The sequence below is a fragment of the Mustela nigripes genome, chromosome 12 (genome assembly GCF_022355385.1).
Source record: "Mustela nigripes isolate SB6536 chromosome 12, MUSNIG.SB6536, whole genome shotgun sequence".
NCBI lineage: Eukaryota > Metazoa > Chordata > Mammalia > Carnivora > Mustelidae > Mustela > Mustela nigripes.
The window spans coordinates 145222394-145242566 of record NC_081568.1 but is presented as its reverse complement, the minus strand read 5'-3'; the positions used below and the strand labels follow the sequence as shown (position 1 = coordinate 145242566).

At 37.9% G+C, this 20173-nt stretch overlaps 1 protein-coding gene across 4 annotated transcripts in view; it reads left to right on the top strand.

Moving 5' to 3' along the window:
• Positions 1-20173, top strand: part of KCNN2 (potassium calcium-activated channel subfamily N member 2) — a 460896-nt gene that overhangs the window by 180320 nt on the left and 260403 nt on the right. For all 4 annotated transcript variants that reach the window (XM_059416113.1, XM_059416111.1, XM_059416114.1 and 1 more), the window contains one exon: positions 1445-1530. The gene's annotated coding sequence lies outside the window, so the exon portion shown is untranslated. The remainder of the gene's footprint in view (positions 1-1444; positions 1531-20173) is intronic.

Below are 20173 nucleotides of genomic sequence, written 5' to 3'. Positions count from 1 at the left end.
TAGCTGATGGGCCTTAAAAAAACAGGTAGTAGGTCAGATTAGGCCCATGAGTTATAGTTTGCTGATCTCTGGACTGTGTAATTAGAAACATTGATCTTGCAAAAAAAAAAAAAAAAAAAAAAAAAAAAGATCTGAATGTTAACCTGGGAAACCAAAGCTATAAAGTATTTTTGCACACCGCCTGGTTTAGCAATTAAGGCATTAGAAATGTGTATTTGAATCTGATTAAAATACTATTGTTAATTGATGCATTGACTTCCTCCCTCAACACCTCTTGGACAAAATCTTTTGAAATATATCTTTAAATTATCTCGACACTTATATCACTTATGGAAATGAGCAAAAGAGAAGAAAAATCTTACTCAAGAAGAGGGACACAAAAGTTCATAAAAGGTGGCCAGTAAACACAGTGAGTAAGTGAGTGAATTATCATTTAAAGAAATACAAATACTGAGGCAGTCTTCCAAATGGGTTTTTTAAATAAGTACTTTTGAAATTCTAAAAAGATGGAAGAGTAAGTAATATTCATAACAGAAGAAAAAGGAATCATGAAATTCAAAGATAGGTTGTGACACAAGAACAGGGAAAACAAAAAAGAACCAATTAGGAATCCTGGAACTGAAAATTCTGGTCATTTTTAAATTAACACATGAATATAACTGAAGAGATAATTAACATATCAGAAGACCCAGAAAAAAACACTGAGAGGTGTTTTCTTCTTTTTTTTGTTTTGTTTTGTTTTGTTTTTGTTTGTTTTAAGTGACAATAAGGGGCATCTGGGTGGCTCTGTTGGTTGAGTGTCAGACTCTTGATTCTGGCTCAGGTCATGATCTCAGGGTCATAAGTTCGAGCCCTGTATTGGGCTCCATGCTCAATGGGAAGTCTGCCTGAGATTCTCTCTCTCCTCCTGCCCCTCACTCATCTTGTGCACACACGATCTCTCTCTCAAGTAAATAATAAATATTTTTTAAAAAGTGATAGTAAAGTTACAGAGCCAGATCAGAAGATGAGTCAAGGAGTTTGCTCCAACATATGCCTTAAGTTTTTGAAAAGTTAGAACAGTGAGAAAGTATCTTCCAAATTGAAGAAAGACCTAGATCCTCTGAGAGACCGTGACCCAAGAGGGGAATATGAGAAATAAAAATACAGTCCTTTCTAAGGTACAGGGACACCACTACCCTGTAGGACACTTGTATGTGACATTGAACATGGGGCTCTCTGGGGGTTGCTGTCTTCCAATTTCATGACTTGGTTGAGGGACCCGGGGCCTAGTTTTCAACCCCCTCTTTCTCCTTAGTCCTAATTCTTAGTACAGACCAAGAATTATAGGACTGTATGTGGACTCACAACCTGAGGTTCTTCCTATACAGGACAAAATTATCATTCCAGAGTAGAGATGAAATAAAGTTTTGGACAAACTATAATGGGAATTTACTTCTTACAGATTCTTTCTGAGAGAACTACAAAAGAATGGGCTCCAGCAAGAGGAAAAGTGAATCCAAGGAATGGAGTGGGAGATAAGCAATAGCGGTGAGTAAAAATTGTAAAATATGTTCATTTAATTTGAATGTAAAGCATGGTGATTTATTGAACAAAATGTTAGGTCAGCCGAATTTACTTCAATTGGACTCTCCTCTGTGCCTGTGGCTTCACCTATTTGCAATATAGTGACTCTTTTTCAACCATTAGCTACTTACTCCTCTTACTAACTGACCACCCCTATGCTAAGAAAAGATAAAATAGTTGGAATATTGATAGTTTGAGGGGGAAAAAAACCCAGACAGTAACTTTTCATTTGTCTTTGTAACCCCTGGGAAGGCTCATTCAGTGCTTAGAAATGTGCTTATAACATAGAAAGTACTAAAATATATTTCTGAAGTGAATAAATATATTTTAATTTAAACTTTAAGTATAGTTTCCTTTGAGAGATAGCACTTTTGTGGGATTAAGTATTGGGGCAGAGAATTATATCCTTGATTTGTTTTTATCAGAACACCATGATAAAAATGAGCCTATAATTAAAAACATATTATACTGTTGACATTTTTAAGTACTTATGGCAAGCTTCAGTGAATACTTTTTGGGGAGACAATCTTCTGTTCTCTTTTAGATCCTTGAATAAATTAATATTAAATTAAAAAATACTTTCTGGTTTTATTTGGATGACAGAAATTGGTTTTTGGTTGGCAAGTAGAAACATATTTTTTTTTTCTTTTTTTTAAAGAGAGACAGTGAGAGAGAGCATGAGAGGCGGGAAGGTGAGAGGGAGAAGCAGACTCTCCATGGAGCTGGGAGCCTGATGCGGGACTCGATCCTGGGACTCCGGGACCGTGACCTGAGCCGAAGGGGGTTGCTTAACCAACTGAGCCACCCAGGCGCCCCAGAAACATATTTTTTGAAGATAAATTTCTTAATGGATATTCTTTCAGGATATGTCATCCAGTTATTTTTATATGTAGCAGACAAATACAAGCTTCTCACCTTCCCTTGCTCAGTCTAGAAGCAATTTCTGAGTCCAGGCCACTTTGCTGTCCTATTATTTATTTAAGGCAATGTCAAATATGGCCTGGCATCTCCATCCTGGTAGTAAAATCCCCATCTTGGTAAACTAAGGGTAATTCTCTTACACTTTTGCTCCCCTCCTTGCTCGCCAGTCCACGGTTGGGTACAGTTAGTGTACTGGCATTAATATTAAGGTCCTTTGCTTAATTTTCTGATTACAGTTGTCGCCTCTTATCTTCAGGGGATATGTTACAAGACCCCCAGTGGGTGCCAGAAACAGTGGACAGCACCCAGCCCTAAATATACTATGCTTTTTCCCATATAAACATACCTACAATAAAGTTTATTTATAAATTAGGCATAGCAAGATATTAACAAGGAAACTGGCACAAATGTCTTTTTCCTTTGCTTTTTTTTGGATAGCAGATTCATCCTTACTGCAGCATAGGGTACTTTTTTCTTATCTAGAACTGTTCCCTTTTCCCTTAAAGGAAGCACTTTATGGCTTTTCTTTGGCATATCCAAATTGCCACCATTTCTCCTCTTGTATTTTCTGCCCATTATTAAGTAAAATGAAGATTAATGAAACACAGGCCTGTAATACCACGACAGTTGATCTGATAACCGAGATATTTACTAAGTGACTAAGGGACAGGCAGTGTATACAGAGGGGCAAAGGGACAATTCACCTCTCAGGCAGGACAGAGCAGGCTGGCTCAGAATGGCTCTTAACGTAAAACTTACAGATTGTTTATTGCTGAAAATTTTCTTTTAATATTTTCAGGTTGTGGTTGACTCTAGGTCACAGAAACCACAGAAAGTAAAACCATGCATTAGGGGAGTTACTGTACCTTAGAGAGGCTTGACTTTATGTCCATAGTCTCATGGCTGCTGAGGCAATTTAAAAAGCCAGACTTTTTGTAAAGCAGATGGTTCTGGTCTCAGAACACGTGTTTACTTGATTCTCCCTGGCAAGTCTGTTAGGAAGAAGTCCTGGTCTTATGTGTGCTGTGTTACTGCTTCATCTGGAGTTTCGGATTATTTTTTATTTTATTATTTTATTTCATTTCATTTCATTATTTTTTGTTATGTTCTGTTAGCCAACATTATTTTATTTTATTTATTTAGTTCTTACTATGTTCAGTTAGTTAACATTTTATTTTACTTTTTTGTGGAGTTTTTGGTTATGAACACTGGTGAAGGTACTACTTGTTGAGAATGAGCTGCCACAAGGAATCTGTATTTGAACTCAAATATTTAATCCCTTAGGGCAGGCTGTGAATGCAGGGACTCATAATCCAAAAAAGCAATCTAACTTATTCTTTGCAGCACCTACATAATGTTTCAGAGCAGCTGGTACTTATGAAGATGATACCTGTTTTGTCGTTGTGACTGTTAATAATGAACGCTCTTGAACGCCTGCTCTGGCGTGAAGGAAGACCACCAAGTAAATCACACGGAAGTACCTAACAGTAGTGGACACTGCTGAATTTCTTTCTCTTTAACCTCTTCATTGCCTGGATCCCTCAACCCAAGACAAACTTCTTCTTGCTCTTTGCATTTTCGTTCGTTTGTTTGTTTTCTTGGCGTTTTGCTCAGCTCACTCTAGAATGCAAGAGCCTTTGTCCAACTTGCTAGAAACGCAACATTTACAGCGGTCAGTAAGCTCCTCTGTTCCCTCTGCTAAAAATGTTGTCCCCTGTCAGACTGTACTTAATCTTCAAGACCTAGTTCCATTTCCTCTTAATTCACGAAGCATCCCTGCATTGTCTTCCTATCAGGCAACGTTGTCCTCCCGTCCTGGCCTCTGGGGCCAGTACCTCCCTCCGGCTTCTCCCATAAGAACACCATTAGCTGTCCACCCAGCTGTCTTCCCAGCAGATTGCAAACTGCTCATTCTTTTTCCCGCCCTCCCTGCACCTTGCAACTGACAGAATTTTTAATTGAATTGAAAAACTACCATAAAGTACCTTAATACTTCTAGCAGCAGATAATACTTAATACTTCTAGCAGTAGATAAAGAGCAACATTTGGAACTGTTGATGACCTCGGGATTCTTGCACTATCCCTGTAGAAAGAGGCAAGGCGGGGTGTGTGTGTTGCAAGCTCAGTCCCCTGGACGTGAAGGAGACAGCCTTAGGAAGAGGGATACCTAGCTGCTCCCCAGACAGTGGCCAGGGACTGTTTCAAAGGGACTGAGGCTGAAAAGGAGTGACAGGTAAGCATGTGGGGGTGGGGAAGCCCAGGGACATGGACATGCCGGGGCAGTTGACAGAACCCGCTCACTGTGCTCCCTAGGTCTTGTTTCATTTGCATGTTAAGTCCATCCCTGGGCATAGCTTTTAGCATTATAATGAAGCCGGAAGTCAGTGAAAGGTCAGAGGTTGGAAGTCTTGGGACTGAGACTGGTCTGGTGGGGTCTGGTCTTTGCAGGAATAAGCCCATTGTAATTGGGGCTCTGGAAGTTGTTTCCAGCTTGTGGCTTTTGGCTCCCAGGTTGCAAGCCGACCGGGAGGTGAGCTGGAGAAACAGGTGACATGAGGGGGCTGGGGGGTTCTGCCAGGACCTGTCCTGTAACAGAAATGCCTAAGAAAACATTAAACAGGCAGGCAGATATTCAAGGAGTTTTTATTTTGAAAGCTACTGAAATTTTAACAAGATTAGGTAGGACCCAGGGCAACCTTGTGATCTGCTTTTCTAGGCAAGCCCCTCAGAATCCTTGTGTCAGAACCAGAAACAGACAGACAAAAAACCCTATGAAATCTCGTTCTTTTCCTCTTAGCACTGTGATACTGATTTTCCATTAACCTCCACCTACCGCTTTCCTCTTGTGTTAGTGACGATTAGAATTCCTAACTTGCAAGGTTGCCGTGGATATTAAACATAAAACACGGACATGTGAGATAACATGTGAAAAGTATTATGAAGCATATAGTTCTTCTTCTTCTTCTTCTTTTTTTAAGATTTTGTTATTTGACAGAGAGAAACACAGTGGGAGAGGGAACACAAGCAGGGGGAGTGGGAGAGGCAGAGGCGGGAGCGGGAAACCTGATGTGGGACTCCACATGGGGCTCTATGGGGGGCGCTTTGTGGGGGGACTCCATGGGGGGTTCAATCTCAGGACCCTGGGATCATGAGCTGGGCCCAAGGCAGACACTTAAGGACTGAGCCACCCCAGTGCCCCTGAATCAAAAGGTTCTTGAAACAGTAGATGGGTATTTGGTGAATCATTGATTCATTCATTTGGTAAACATTTAAGTGCATGCTGTGCACCAGATGCTTATGATGATGATGGTGATGGAAAAGTCCCAAGCCTTCAGGAGAATTCCCATTGATATATGCTTGTAATTTGGGGGAGGATAAAAAACAAGGAAATACATTTTTATTTACGTGAAGACGTTTGAAATCCAGATAGACACTGTTAGAACAACAGAATTTCAGTCTTGAGATGTTCTTTCAATTTCTTTTTTTTTTTTTTAAGATTTTATTTATTTATTTGACAGAGAGGGAGGGATCACAAGTAGGCAGTGAGGCAGGCAGAGAAAGAGGGGAAGCAGGCTCCCTGCTGAGCAGAGAGCCCGATGTGGGGCTCCATCCCAGGACCCTGAGATCATGATCTGAGCCGAAGGCAGAGGCTTAACCCACTGAGCCACCCAGGCACCCCCTTCAATTTCTTTAAAATCAAATTCTGTTTCACTGAAAAATGAGTAACCACACAACCCCTTCTCCATAGAATCCTCAAAATAAAATGAAGGGCACGAGAGTTACTTTTGAGGTTCTGTTAGATGATGTAAACAAAATATACTGATATAAACTTTATTAGCATGTGGGCTACAAGACAAAATCATAAAAATCATAAAAAAATCATTAAGGGCAGCATTTCCAATTTTTTAAATGTTCTCAAGCACAGAAATTTAAAAGGCAGTCAGCTTAAATGTGTACCATGTAACCACTTGTCGTCTTCTTTGAAAAGAAATCCTGATGTTGTATTCTATTTCTGGCAGGAATTATAGTAAATATCAATAATTAGAAATGGTTTTTTAAAATCAAAACATAGTCCAAATAGAATATTGCCTGGAATTTATATTTTGATAATTTCTTTCATGTTGCTCTACTTCTGGTATGTAAATGGAGTTTTTTACTCAACTCCTCACTTGGAAAGTATCCATTCATGATTTTTCACCTTGTGCTTTCTTCATTATTTTATTTGGGGTTCAGAAAGTGCAGAATGCTGTCAATAATATAATAATAATATACAAGGAAAAGAAGTGACTTTTCGGCTTATCTGATACAACATTCATATTATGGCTGTCTTCTTCCTACACATAAAATCTGTCACTTCTCTTTTCTCTTTGCAAATGTTAGGATTTTTTATTGACAAACATGAAAGACAGTAATAGCAATAAATTATGTTTAATGGCATATTACCCAATATTTAAATATTTTTTAAAATCAGAATTAATTTTTCTGAATATATCAATAAAAGAACATAGTTCAAAGAGAATTTAATTTGATTTTCATAATTATTTAAATAATTACATGGATTATTGAATTAGTTAACTAAATAATAGAAAAAGTCAAGCTTCAAAAATAGATGACTGCCCTAGAAATGAATACAAATTTACTGATCCTTTTTCAGAACTTCAAATGAAGATATTTTCCATTGTGTGACTCTGCTGATTTTCATAGGATTCAAATGATGGTGACAGTTTCTTTCTAGAACTTTGATTCCTGGAAAATGTGAACCACTAGCTTGTTTTTTGTTTTATCATCTAATATTTCTGTAACCATCTTTTGCATTTTCTTTCTTTTTTTTTTTTATTTTGTTAGTAGGAGCTCTTGATTTAACTTCGTATTCAAACACAGAAAGTCCACTCCCACTGGCTTAGTTATCCCCTACTTTTTCCTAAAACACCCCTGCTTGTTATTTTTATGTTAGCCCACCTTGTGTATTCCCGTGTTTTACTTGCAAGTTGTCAAAGTTCTTTCTAGTATTTTAAATTTATAAAAAGCTTTTTAAAGAAAATTCTGTTGGTCATTATTTGATTTTGGAAATGATGATGTGGAAGCAACAGTTAAATCCATAAACGTTTTTTAAACAAAGCAAAATAACCTGTTTTGTTCAGACTTAATTACTGGAGCAAGTTCAGTTACTTTGATGGCACCACAAAGTTCCATTTTTGAGCCAGGAACAAGGATGGAGGTTGAAAAAGGACAGAGTCCTGGAGTTGAACTTCAACTAGATACACCCTGACAGCTAGAAGACACCTCACAGTCTTTTCTCTTTTTGCTTATATTGAATGCCAACCGTTTTATTTATTTATTTTTTTAAGATTTTATTTATGTATTTGAGGGAGAGAGAGCACCAGCGGAGTGAGGGGCAGAGGGAGAAAGAGACTCCCAAATGAGCTGAAAGCAGATGCTTAAACTTCTGGACCACCTAGGTGCCCTGAATGCCAGGTATTTTAGAAAGACATACCAACATGTTACAACAGACTTAAAAAGCAGACAGTGGCACCCAGACACAGGAGAAGTTAAAGAATTTGCCTTAAAACTAAGAGGTTGAATTTCTTTTGACCTGGATTGGCAATCAGTTTTCTCCTTTCAATGTAGTTCTGAAACAGAAATTTGAAAGGTAAATTTAGAGCTACAGTAGGATTCTTCATTTCTTTCTTTTTTTTTTTTTTTTTTGGATTCTTCATTTCTGAGAGGTACTGACAATGATAGACCCAAGGAGTAGTAATGTCTTTATAATTTTTTAAATTTTTTTTAAGATTTTATTTATTTATGAGAAAGAGAGCGAGTGTGAGAGAGGGACAGAGCACGAGTGGGGGGAGGGGCAGAGAGCGAAGCAGTGGGAGAAGGAGAAGCATTGGGGTGCCCAATACAGGGCTTGAGCCCGGGACCCCAAGATCATGACCTAAGCCCAAGTTAGATGCTTAACTGACTAAGCCACTCAGGTGCCCCAATGTCTTTAAAGTTACCCAGGGAAATTGGTCTGTTTTTTATTTTTCCATGTGTTCAGCTGATGGTAGATGACATTGTAATCAGTTACTCTGGTAAGGACCACCATGGTCACATTTATTAGTCTTTTGCTTCTAATATTTTTCTAAGCCCAGTGTGAATTAAGTTTGCCAGTTACAGTTTGAAAACTATGACAGCCAATTAAGAGAAAATTCAGAATGGGTTGGTTGGCTGAATTTTGTGCAATTAGGGAAAGTAAATACCTCAGGGCCCTGCCCATAACTGGATGACTTAATCCCTTCATAATCCTCTTCTCCACTTTCAACCGTCCCATGAAATGCCTTGTTTTTCTCTTTTTTTTTTTTTAAAGATTTTATTTATTTATTTGACACAGAGAGATCACAAGTAGGCAGAGAGGCAGGCACCCTGCTGAGCAGAGAGCCCGATGCGGGACTCGATCCCAGGACCCTGAGATCATGACCTGAGCCGAAGGCAGCGGCTCAACCCACTGAGCCACCCAGGCGCCCCGCCTTGTTTTTCTCTTAATACCATGTACTTAGCATGTACTCTTACAGGTAGATCTGTAGGATAATTGGATTTGAGGTCATTAGCATCTGAGTTGGCAAAAATATATTCAAGTGAATTGAGTTCAAAGTATTGAATTCCGTTAAAAACGCGATTTTAGTCCACTGATTTCAACATTTTTTATACTTATAATCTTGTACTGGTATCCCCAAGATAAAGAATATTACAAAATGTGTGGAAATCTCAGTATCTTTAATTCCATGGAGAATCTGTGATTTGGCCACAGATTGTTTTGAATTGATTTATTGTTTTTATTGTTTTGAGTTGAAGTTAGAACATGGCACATAGGAGTAAAGCATTAAGTCGAGAGGCTCCATTGAATAGAGAATTAACAGTCTAGACTGAATTGGAAATAGGATCAGAACACATCATCAATCCTATTTATCCTCCAAATTATTACATTAAATTTAGTTCTAAATTAGCATTATAAAATAAATAAAAATTAATGGTCTGCCTTAAATCATTCAGTATTTCCTTCTCTTCCTTTATAAATTACAAAAATTTCATTAAAAAACATAACTAGGGGCGTCTGGGTGGCTCAGTGGGTTAAAGCCTCTGCCTTCAGTTGAGGTCATGATCTCGGGGTCCTGGGATCAAGCCCTGCATTGGGCTCTCTGCTTAGCAGGGAGCCTGCTTCCCCCTCTCTCTCTGCCTGCTTCCCCCTCTCTCTCTGCCTCTCTGCCTACTTGTGATCTCTGTCTGTCAAAAAAATAAATAAAATTTAAAAAAAAAAACTAAATAGCTATCTTGAGGGTTACCATCAAGAATCTTTGCAAATTAGCACACTGTTTTCCATTCTGCCCACATAATTCTCCTCCAGCCTTGTATCATCCTGTTCACAGTGTGCTTTTTTATGTATTCATGAAGATGCAAAACTGTATTCTCAGTAAGGAATACATCACAATAAATAAGGCTTAACCAAAACTTCTGTCACGTCTTTTTTTTTATCATCTTGAGATGATCTTGGTTTGTTGGAGTTTTTAATAAGGAATTCCCATCAAATTACCTCTTCTAACTTAAGAAGACCTGTTCTTGGATTGCCTGGGTGGTTCTCTCAGTTAACTGTGAGACTCCTGGTTTCAGCTCAGGTCATGGTCTCAGGGTGGAGATCAAGCCCCTTCTTTCTGCTCAGAGGGGAATCTGCCTGAGATTCTCTCTCTCCCTCTGCCTCTGCCCCTCCCCCTGCTCATGCTCACTCTCACTCTCAAATAAATAAAATCTGAAGAAAAAAAAAAAAAAGATGTGTTCTTTAAGCCTGTGATGTCACATAGCTTTATTGTCAAGGTCAATTCCAAGAAATTGATACTGAGAGCTCAGAACACGGTGTTGAGAAGGAAGGTTACTGAGTCTTCATAAGACCTCTGCATGTGATTGATTCTCAGTGCTGCTCATGGACATAGGAGGACGATTTTGATGGGGAAAATGTTTATTACTGATTATCAGAGGATTTTTTGCATTATATTTAGTATTCTTACAAGATACTGAAAAAATTGAGTCTCTTCCCTTTTAAAGCTGATTTTACTGCTTACAATCGTCCTTTTCTAAGGTGGTAAGCAATTTTAAATCCTTGGTTATGCTCTATTTCTGGGTGAGTACCTCTTCATGTACTTTAATGTGAAGTACTATATATTCTGATCACTCACATGTCTAAACACATTTCTGCCTTAGTTCATGAAAAAGAAGCTTCCACAGATTTTTTTTTTTAATTGGGCCACAGTCTTCTCTCATCACTGTTTATATATTTCTTCCTTGACTCCTTGTATTTTATTATATGGTGGGAAGGTCTGGAACCAGCTTGGTTTAGGTCCTTTGTGGGAAATTCTTTTTAACTAATAAATGGACAATTTTTTCATTATTTGTAGTTTTTAAAAAATCAGAATTTCCTTTATTTTTGTCATTCAAACATTTACCATTTTACTCAGTCATAACTCAGAACACAATGAGACTTTCCAGTTTCCTTAGAAAGATTGGGTGTGCTTTATCTCTGATTGCTTTGGTTCTGTGCTTCTGTTCTCACCTTTAAGAAAATTTCTTGTTTGCATATTTTCTTCTCTGTCTTCCATTCTCTGTATCATCCATTTCCTCTTGCATTATTTTAATTGTGTCTCATTCTTCTGAGTTCTGAGACGTCTCTTGAGTTTTTCATACTCTTCCTTGATGTACATCTTCTTAGAACATCTGCTTCTTGTTACAGTCTCCAACATGAATTTTAACTTGACTATGGCATTTTTTTTTTCTTGTTTTTAAGCAATCTGTCTTGATAATTTATTTTGCCTTCTTGCCTCAACCGGTTGTTTATAACAGTCTCCTTTTACTCCATAGTGACCAAGGAGTTTGCACTTCATTGAAGATCTCAGGAGTTCCTGGAAGTTTTCTCTGAGTCTTACCCTAAATTACTTTGAGAAGTATCTTTTATCTTCTGAATCTTTACTTTCTTTGGCAATATTGTACATGGTCACATGCAGTTTTCTTTTTCTCATCCTCAACTAAGCACAGCTGGAATTTTCAATGAACAGAGAAGATTGACCTTGGTCTTGTCCTTGGTCCACATGTGTTATGAAATGTTTTTTGGGCTGAAGAGCAGCTATGTAGTTTCTACTTAAATTGTAAGATTCAGTCAGAATTCCATGTAGTATATTCTGTTTTGCTCAAATGTCATTTTCTTTCTTCCCCAGGACTTTGTTATATCTATTATATTGAACTGATAGAATGTATACCAAACAAAAAAAAAATTTCAGGAAGAATTAGGGTATTTCTTTATTCATAGATTCTTCACCCAATGAGATGTTGTTTGGAGGAAGAGTAATCCAAAAATGCACTGTTCTGCTTACTTCACAGTGATTGGGGATCTGCTGTCTCAGTGTTGAGTGGGTTGTGGAGGAGAGGGGAGTGGGAACCGTGGCGAGGACTGCATCCTGAGTGGCAAGATATAGGCATTGTAGCAGAATGCCAACCCCGTGAGAAGTGGGTTTCCTCGGAATGGACTGAGGAACAAACATTGGTCAGGTGCGTTCACCTCTTCCAGACTTTTTAAAGATAGTCTTTATTTCATGAAGCAAGTTCAGGATATTTCAGACACTAAAGCTTGGAAAGGAGTTTTCTCAGTCTGTTTAGATTTATACTCTGTGAATTAAACATAGCTATGGCCCCCTGGGGGGGAAATGGAAAAACTGCTTTAAGTTTCTCAATTAACTTCTCCGCAGATGTGAATATGATGTCAAAAGCTTTGTTTTCTCATCTTCTATCTCTTAAGAGCAAAAGAGGACACCCAGGACATCATTTCAAAGTCACCCCTCTGTGCCGCTCCCCACCCCAAGTAAATTGGCTCCTTCTTTCATCAACACATGATTAACCTAACTACCATTCCCAACAAAACAGCACATACTCTCCTGAGCATGTTTATAAAATATGCAAATCTAACTTGTCCTTTGCTCCATTATCGCATCCATTATTTAGTTTCATTATAAAACATTTGAGGGTGAGAAAGGATAATTAATGCAATTAAATTTCCATGGTTTAAAAATTCCCTAATTTTAGTAAATGTTTTAATGGAACTCTAGCACAAAATTGAAGATGAAATTCATTACCTTCATTATAACAATGCAAAATAGAACAAAATCATTACTCAGAAACTCAAGATATTGTATAAGTGAACATTGGTTTTTTAATAGGAAGCCTCAAAATTCTTCCTGTGGATTACCAACGTGTATACATACTTCTTTTTCTAAGGTTTTGGAGACACAGATTTAGGGAGGCATGAGACTTCGCTTTTCATTTGTAAGGGACTCACTTCTGTGTCATCACCTTGCGGCTTGCTTGAAACATGGCAGAATGTGATGTGGTCAATATTCGTGTCCTTTTTGTCCGCCTTGAGATTAAATTCCATCAGCATTTCTTGGGAAACTATGAAGTATCAGACACTGCCCTGGTATTTTCATTTATTTCCTAATGCTCACAGAAGTTGATGGAGAAACTAGGTTGTGAAAATTTGAGGTGGTAAGCTCAGGAACACACCTGGTCAGAGAAGAAAACTAATCAGAGTGAGAGGTCCCCATGCTAGTGTTGAGGATGTAAAATGAGAAGTGGGGGTGATTTCAGAGTCTGCATGATTTAAACTATTCAGATTCAAACTTAGCCTTCTTAGATGAGGGGTATGTGTTTATACGGATGTGAATATCCATCATTGAATGGATCATAGGTATTTTTCTCCTCTTTGGGGTGTGGGAATCCATTGTTACGTTCCAATTGGGTATCATTTATTCTTTGTACTCTTCAGGTCACCTAGAATATTCTTCATCTTTTTAAAAGCTACTGATACATGGGCGCCTGGGTGGCTCTGTTGGTTGAGTGACTGTCTTTAGCTCAGGTGATGATCCTGGAGTCCTGGGATTGACTCTCGCATCGGGGTCCCAGCAACTTGGGGAGTCTGCTTCTTCCCCCTACCTTCTCCCCTCTCATGCTGTCTTTCTCTCTCTCTCTCTCTCTCAAATAAATAAAATCTCAAAAAAATAAAAGCTACTGATATTAACAGATAATTGCTAACTTTCCCTTCAGTGGAGTACTCAAGTATATATTTGGTGTGCTTATAGAGGAATAGAGAAAAAAGTTTTGCCTCCATTTTTTTGATCTGAAAATCCATTAACTTTCTTTAACATACTTCTCTTTTGACCTAAGGCCCAGAATTGGATTAATCACAGTAGGAAGGTTCAAATCACATGCCCATATTGGGTCCATATCTGTCTGTCTGACTATTTAAAATCAGTAAGCACTGGTGAACCCAGAACCTAAAGCAAAAACTAAGACCTCAAAAACAGGGACTGGCATCTAACCATATGTCCTCCTTCCCTTTCCCCCTTAATCCAAGCTAATTATTATCATGAATCATGTATTTATCATTAGCCTGCCTTCCTCTGTGTATGTGAAATTCACATCTGTTACATACATTGAAATGCATATGTATACACGTATTTTATTATATAAATGCATATTATACAAGTATTTATTATCATTTAACTTTGTAAAAATATCATGCTATATGTAATCTCTTGGGGATGAATTCCTTTATAGTATCCCATTGCCAAGATTCATCCATATTTTTCATGTTATCCTTGATGGTTCATTTCACAGAAGTTGAAATCATAGTCATCAGCTCTGCAGTGGGAGATCACTTTTCACAATAGGTTCTTTTTGCAGTAAACAGTGCTGCCACAGATATTTTTGAATGGGAGTTCCATTGAACATGTGCATATGTTTATCTTGGGAATATATTTGTAAGATTGGAATTTCTGGGTCCCAGGAGTTATGTGGTTGTTTCGTTATAGGAGGTAATGCCAAGCTGATTTCCAGTATGACTGGAGCACTTCTCATTTATATTTTGAATTGCTTATTGGTAACTTGGGTATATGCAGACATTGATATATCCTCTAATAAATATCCAGCCAGTGACTGTTCACTGAGCATCAACTGATAGGCAGTGGGCTTGGCTTTGCCCTAGAGGCAAAGCAATAAACCAACATCATAACCCCCTCCTCAAAAACATCACCAACTGGCAGACTCAAACCTTCATTTCATGATGTGCATTGAAAAAATTCACCCATATACATAGAAAAATAGCCCTGGTTTTTCCTTTGTGAGAAAGAGCCTGGGCAAGGCACAGAAGTTCCTAGAGCTTCTGCAAAGGGGAGGAGCTGGACCAGATTCAAACTGTGTCCTATGGCAACCTCGCTCTGTGTGTCTGTGGAGGTGTGGAAGTCAGAGATTATTTGGCAGATGAAGGTGAAGGGAAGGGAGGGGAAGAAGAGACAAGACTAGGACCCCAGGAGATCCATCAGCACCGTTAACAAAGCAGTTTCGTTTTTATTGCCAAATATTTTATATTTCATGGGGATAAGCACAATCAAAAGTGGGAAACACACTGGAACAGGTAATCTCATAAGTCTCTTTCTGCCCTAACGTCCTGTGATTAAGCATTGTATGATTTAGGGTAATTAATGCCAACTGTTACAACAGATAGAGCCCCAGATCTCAGTGGTTTAGCCTGTAGAGGTTTATTTTTCACTGTACCATGGCCTTCTGTGGGTTGGCTGAGGCTCTCCTCCAGGAGGAGACACAGCGCACAATCCTGTCCTGCTGTGTTCCCACCCTATGGCCTTGAAGCTTGTAGCAGCATAGGGAGGAGGAGAAGAATGGACAAAGCCCATTTACCTTTAAGTGACTTGGTCCAGAAGTGGTCCTTGAACTCACAGCCCATTGATGAAACCAAGTCCCATGGCCCCAGTGTCACCACGAAGGAAGCTGGGACATGTTGGGGAACACAATGAATATTTGGCATATGGTAAGGCTAGTATATGTGCCAAGTGCAAGAAGCATGATTCAGAGGCAAAAGGTCAGAATAGTCAGAGTCAAGGTGATGTACAGTTAAATAGCAGAAATTTCCTCTGAAAGGTACTGTTTTATCCTCATGGAAGTTATTCTTTTAAGAAGATTTGCAGCGCGGCTCTTCATTTTTGTTTCGTTTCCTGGGAAATAGGCAATGTTCCCATAAGGACTCATGTTTTTCTTGCTTTTAGAGTGGAAAGATTAAAAGGTTAAAAGATTAAAAGGTTATCGGTTTCTCTTGAACTAAAATCCAATTAAAAAAAAAATTTCTCATGTTCTACCATGAAGAGTGGATATAGTGATTTCCATGAATTTGGAACATAATTCCACGAACCCCCATCTTTCCAGCTTGAGCTATTTCCTTTAATACAGATCAAAACGACAAGGCTCTTTTCTCCTGAAGTGCGTCCCTGTTTGCTTCTGTGTTGGGCCCCAACGAAGGAGAACAGAGTACAAAAGTCTTTCTGGCCATCTTTGATGTGACTTAATTGTGTTTTTTGAGCTCGATGGTCTGGTCTTTCTCATTAGCTCTGCGTTTTGTCTCCTGTCAGTATAGCTTGCTGTATACGGTTCATTTTCTGAAACAACAGACTCAATTTTGACGTCGTTGATGATGGGGAAAGGTTCAAAGCTTGCATCAGAAGCAACTGAATCATTTCAGGAAGGGACCACTGTTGGGAGAGTGTGCTCTTCAGAGGACGATTTCTGGTGACTCAAAGCAGCAGTAAGAGAAACATGGAAAGAAGCCCATGCCTGGTGTGGGTGTAGAGCTTTGAAAGGAGAATTGGAATAGTAGCTCAGCTAGAGAAGCAAAGACAGAGTTGCAGACCTAGTGATGCAGGAAATGACGGGCCTCGGGGACAGCCACTGGAGAGACTTAGAGAATGAAGGGAGTCAAAGTTGCCTGGTCTGAACAATAAAGATGAGGAAGGAGGTGCTTATGGAAACATGGGGAAAAATCTATTTAGGAACTTAAAACATGAATTCTGGGAAAGAAATGACAAATTTCTTTCCTGACCTAACTTTAAAATGAAGGGTCCTCTGGAACAAAACCCACACGGGGCCAAAGCAAATGGGATGGGGCCATGTGATTCCTCCCGTCTCTCTCCCTTGGTGTTCTTGAGAAAGGGACACATCTGTGTTCAACAATATGGGTCATTTGGTTGTCCTGCTGCTTCCAGTGGTTACTCATGTCCAGGTGGGAAGGATGGTTCTTTGCAGTGTTAGTGAAGTGACCCTCCACTGGGTTTCCGGTGGGATTTTGCCCTTCCCAGCCACTTATCAGTTTTCTCAAAGAAATCTTCTGAGATCCTCATTTTATGCCAAAGGTGTTGGAGCCTTTGAATCATCAGCTGCAAACACCAAAAAAACAGGAGCCATAGGAGATATTAGATGGGAAATTAGAAATCCAGACTTTTTGAAGCAATAGGCTGAAATTATTTTAGACATTTTTTTAAAGTGTCATTCCTCTGATACTTAAAGAATCCAAGGAATATTAAAGCAAAAAAGGAAGCTTCTTAATTCATTTTAAGTACCAAAACTCTGTAGAAATAGCACTCCCCCCAAGAAAACTAAAGATCATTTTCACTTCTGAATATTGATGTGAAAATTTAAATAAAATGTTAGCTTATCCAATCCAGCCATGTGTTAACAGAAGAATAATCTGTAAGTGAAATTTACTTTAGGAATGCAAACGTAGTTCAACATTAGTAAATCAAATACAAAATATATTATGTCAAAGATCTTTAAGTTACAGTTATATAATTACATCATAAGATGATGAATATTGTATTTAGTATATAACATTTAGGAACTGATGAAATTTAGTCGTTCCTCATAAAAACTTAAAGAAGGAACTTACTTAAACATGGTAAAATTATTTATATAAATAGCTACTCTTACTGTATTTAAAAAAAACATTTTCAATAAAATCGGGAATAATAAACATATACTTATAACTACTATTATACAATACTGTTTTTATAATTATATCTAATGTAATCAGGCAAAATAATTTTTAAATTCTTGAAACTCTATGTAAATATTTGAAAAGAATAAAAAATGTACTGATAACCTAATTAAACTTGAACTCTCAAAAGGCTTTATTAAGAATACTAAGGCTGAGGGGCACCTGGGTGGCTCAGTGGGTTAAGCCTCTGCCTTTGGCTCAGGTCATGATCCCAGGGTCCTGGGATCAAGCCCCACATCAGGCTCTCTGCTCAGCAGGGAGCCTCCTCCCCCGCCCCCCCGCCTGCCTCTCTGCCTACTTGTGATCTCTGTCAAATAAATAAATAAAATCTTAAAAGAAAAGATTACTGATGCTGAATTGGGGAAATATATATATATATATATATATATATATATATACACATATACGTATACGTATATGTATATATAGCTTTCCTACAAACAACAATATCTAGTTAGTGAAGATTATTTTGGGGAGAGAATAATTTGTGTACGTGTCTGTTTGTACCTTGATCCAAAGGAAAACGAAAAGCGTAAAACACCAAGAAAAGAAGATAATTATATAAGGAGAGTATGAAATATTATAAAAGTACTTAATAACACCCAAACAAATAGTAAATACCTAGATGAAAAAATCTAATATCACAAAATAGCAGTCATTCCAAACATATTACATAAATTAATACAGTTCCACTCAGCAATTCAATAGATCTATTATAAAAATAGGTAAAAGTTATTTTAAATAATCGATACAGTAGGATAAATGTTTAAGAGTACACAAACGTCTTAAATAAAAATAGTCATGACTTAACAAAAGTTAAAATATATACAGAGCTGTGATAATCAAAACAGTATTTTCACAAGAATATAAATAAGTGGGTTAGTGGGACCTAAAATATTCCCCAATAGATTCAAGTATGTATGGGGAGTTAGAGTACAATAAGGATAAACTTTTCATTCAGTGGGTAGCGGGTGATTTATTTAATAAAGTATCCTGTGCTGTGGAAGAAGAAAGCTAAGGCTCTTCCACAACAACAAAAATGTAATCTGTTTGGACTATTCAAATGTAAAAACTAGGAGAAGGAAGTATAGGAGAGTATTTACGTAATCTGAGAGCATAAAGACCATCAGAATGAGACGGGAGACCCAGAAAGCTTAAATAGATACATATTGTGCCATCAGGTTTTTTTTTTAACCTGTGTGTAGCTATTTAAAACGATGAAGTATCTGAGACTTGACCAACTTGTGGGTTGACTTAGTAGCCTACCATCATTTTACAAATGCTCCAGAAGGTACGTTTCCTGGTCCAGAGACAAAGGACTTTATTACTCACAGAAGCAGCGGTAGTTAGAGTATTACAGCCAGCAACAGCAAGAGCTTTTCCTTATACCTGTTTCCAGAGCCCTGATTCCCACCTGGTGAAGCAGAGAGTATCAGGTGACACCCGCAGGTACCATAGGTTATAGGAGAGGCACCCTGAACTTGGAGCCCTGCATTTTTTTATAATGGTCAATAAGCATATGTACCATTTTTTCCAGAATGAAGCACTATCTCTATCTGTCATACTGTTCTTCTTCCTTTTTTTTAATTTTATTTATTTATTAGAGAGAGAAAGAGAGCACACAGGCAAGGCAGAGGGAAAAGCAGGGTCCCCCCTCAGCAGGGAGCTGATGCGGGACTTGATCCTAGGACCCCAGGTTCATGACCTGAGCAGGAGGCAGATGCTCAACTGACTGAGCCACCCGGGTGCCCGTGTTATGGTGTTCTCTGCGCAAACATCCTTAAGAAGGATAGTGCAGGACACAGGCAGTCAAAACCTCTGCTCAGGAGACAGACAGAAAGTCAAGAGACATGTGGAGAGCTGTCTCCCAAAATGGCATGGACCAAGTTAGAAGTAAAACATTCAATGGCCTAAAAATATTTACACCACATATTATAGAGGATGAGTTTGTGTATTATATGTGTATGTTTATATATGTGTGTATGTTTTTATATATACACCACATACATATGTGTATATATACATATATGTAGCATATATTTATATTTAACATATACATATATGTATATATACATATACACATATACATAGATGTGTATATATGTGTATATATACATATATACATATATATATTTTCAAGATGCATTATTTTGACATATATGTATATATACATATACATATATACATAGATGTGTATATATGTGTATTTATACATATATATATATATATACATATATATATTTTCAAGATGCATTATTTTGACCCAGAAATTCCATTCTGGTAATTTCTCTGACAGATGAAAATCTGGTTCTCTGTAAATATCTGTCTACAAGGATATTTAAACTGATTATCTACCAAAAGAAGAATGGGCACATTAAATATGTTTCTATGCGGTCTTTAGAAAGACCAAAGTTAGATCTGTTTTTTTTTTTGAACTGGAGGGAGATCTGTGTTATAGTAAGTAGAAAAAATGTACTTCAGAGTAAATGTTAGAAAAGAGAAGGAGGGAAAGCCGAAGATTGGGGAAGAGAGGAAAGAAGAAAGGAAATCTGTAGATATTTGATATATCATTGTGGACATGTGAAAGGGATAGAAAAATGCATTACATTGAATTCCTTGGGGGGGGGTGTAATATAGAAAGGGTAGATTATTATTTTTTTTTTAATTTATTTTTTTTTATTTTTTATTTTTTATAAACATATATTTTTATCCCCAGGGGTACAGGTCTGTGAATCACCAGGTTTACACACTTCACAGCACTCACCAAATCACACA